The sequence below is a fragment of the Sinocyclocheilus anshuiensis genome, unplaced genomic scaffold (genome assembly GCF_001515605.1).
Source record: "Sinocyclocheilus anshuiensis isolate Anshui unplaced genomic scaffold, SAMN03320099.WGS_v1.1 scaffold30, whole genome shotgun sequence".
Classification (NCBI taxonomy): Eukaryota; Metazoa; Chordata; class Actinopteri; order Cypriniformes; family Cyprinidae; genus Sinocyclocheilus; species Sinocyclocheilus anshuiensis.
This window is the reverse complement of record NW_015542336.1, coordinates 367400-370119: the sequence shown is the minus strand read 5'-3', so window position 1 is coordinate 370119 and position 2720 is coordinate 367400. Positions and strand designations below refer to the sequence as shown.

Below are 2720 nucleotides of genomic sequence, written 5' to 3'. Positions count from 1 at the left end.
TTCGTCAGTCACGACTGACGTAACGTCGAACGTGACTGACTGAAAGGGAACCATTTATAGTCTTTTAGATTATAAAGAACCTTTTGTGCAATGGGAAGGGTCCCTGGATATTAAAAGTTCTTCATAGAACCCAGCACTGAGTTCAGCACTGACTGTGTGAGGTGCCATTAAGAGCTGATTGTGATGTGTATCCTATAACAGCGCTCTGCACAGACAGCAGTGGAGTACAATGAGAAGATCTTCACTGAGCTAATCCGCTCCATTGAGAAACGTCGCTCTGAAGTAAAGCAACTAATCCGAGATCAGGAAAGAGCAGCAGTAAATCAAGCCGAAGAACGACTGGCACGATTGGAGCTGGAGCTTGATGATCTGAGGTGGAGAGATGCTGAGCTGAAGCAGCTTTCACAAACAGATGATCATATTAATTTCCTCCAGGTAACAGAGATCTTCTCAAACAGAGGACTGAGGACTTTAACAGGCTTCACTAGTTTATGCTTTTGTCTTTGTGACTGTAGAGTTGTCCGTCTGTCTCTCTCACTGGATCTACAGACAGCCTCACGGTCAGTGCTCATCCCTCTTTTGATGATGTAGTGAAATCTGTCTTTCAACTCAGAGACAAACTGCAGCAGTTCTGCACAGATGAGATAGAAAAGATATCTAAAAGAGGTAAATACTGATTTATTTTCAGAAAAGAGTTGAGCACCATTCAATAAATATAAAATGGTGGTAGATTAATTTCCTCTTAACATGACAATTAAAGTGCTTGCACTGATGGACAGATGTTCTTTGGTGTTCATAGTGAAAACCGTCCAGGTCATTGTCCCTCATGAATATGCGACCACGAAGGAGTTCCTACAATGTGAGTTACTATGAAAACACACATATAAACACTGACAATTAGACTTTCTATGCTAATTTAACATGACCAGGGGTTTGTTCCATAATCAGATATTTTATGTGTGTGTGTATATATATATATGTATATATATTTTTTTTCTATAAACTTATGAGTTACTATGAAATACCCACACATCTTTTTACACAGCGTAATTCGTTTCAAAATTTTTATTACTTTGTGTTTAAAATAAATGAAATTAGAGTACCCAATAATGAATGTAACAGATTATGAAAATAACTGAAAATCAATTTCATTATGGATTAGATTCATCTGTGCGTTGTGAAACATTCATTTTGAAAACATTCATTCATTATTATTTTACAGTAATACTAGCTTTGTTTACCTCATACATGAATTAGTACTTACAGATTAACTTAAGCCTCTAAATCGTTGTAAAAGGCACATTATTATTATGAAATAAAATGTACACAAACCTGTATTTCACCAAAGAAATTCACCAATTAGGCAGTACCGAGAACTGCTCTCTCCTGAAGAGGATGAAAAGCCTGTGCTCAGTAACCCAACCGCTGGGTTGTTACGTCAAATGGTGGGGAACGAGTGCATTTGACCCAGCAGCTGGGTAACACAAAAACTACCCAACACTGTAAAAATAACCCTACAAAAAAGGATCCAACATGCTCAAACAAGTATTTGGGTTGAAAAAACAAAACAAAACAAAAAAACTGCATTTTTAGTGTGTTTAAATTTAAAATATATTTTTTTGCAGTAAAATACAGAAATCATTAGGCTGTTTTATCCTATTAATCAGTTATCAAAATAGTCGTTAGTTGCAGCTCTACAAATTCTGCTTCACGGGCTAAAATGGTTTAATTCCACATTTTATCATAGAGTCAGAGATACATGTCCAACTTTACCATTATGAAATTATAATAGACCTAGCTAATGTGTTATGATGTTATGTGTAATGATGTAAAGTCATAAGCTATTATGTGTTTATCTCCATCAGATAATCATGTGTTGACTCTGGATCTGAACTCAGTAAACAAGTGTATCCGTCTGTCTGAGGGAAACACAGTGATGAGTTTCATTGACACATGTCTGCCGTATCCTAATCACCCAGACAGATTTGATTGGACCATGGCATTGTGTAGAGAGAGTGTGACGGAACGCTGTTACTGGGAGGTGGAGTGGGCTGGTAATGGATCATTAGGAGTAGATATAGGAGTGACATATAAGAGCATCAGCAGGAAGGGAGATGGTCCCGAAAGTGCAGTCAGACGTAATGATCAGTCCTGGAGTTTGTACTGCTCTCCTGACTATTGCTCATTTTGGCACAAAAACATTGAGACCGTCCTTCCTGTAACCCGTGTGTCCAGTAGAGTATGAGTGTATGTTGATCACAGCGCAGGAACTCTGTCCTTCTACAGCGTCTCAGACACAATGAGCCTCATCCACAGATTCCAGACCACATTCACTCAGCCGCTCTATGCGGTGTTTGGACTGGATAGGCAGACAGCGGTGAAACTGTCTAACCAATTAAGTAATTCAGACATTCTACAGATTGCTTTGTTATATCACAGGATGATGATGTTATGAGGCTTATTTTCAAATCAAAGATATCACTACTGAAAAATTTATAAACTCAACTATATATTTTCACAGGGTTTTCAGTCTTATTCCTGCCTCTGTATCAAAAGAGTTGTCTTCACCTGCATGTTCATAACATATATAATTTAATACTGGCATATCTCTTTTGCTAAATCAGTTGTTTGTTTAAAGAAATTGTGTTTTGTGTCTCTTACTGGAACAAAGTGTGCATGATTTAAGATAAAATACAATAATTTTGGGGCTATATCAGGAT

General features: G+C 37.5%; 1 pseudogene; it reads left to right on the top strand.

Moving 5' to 3' along the window:
* The window catches only part of LOC107691094 (E3 ubiquitin/ISG15 ligase TRIM25-like), a 7746-nt pseudogene extending 5230 nt beyond the window's left edge, over positions 1 to 2516 (top strand).
* Positions 2517 to 2720: the final 204 nt, after the last annotated feature.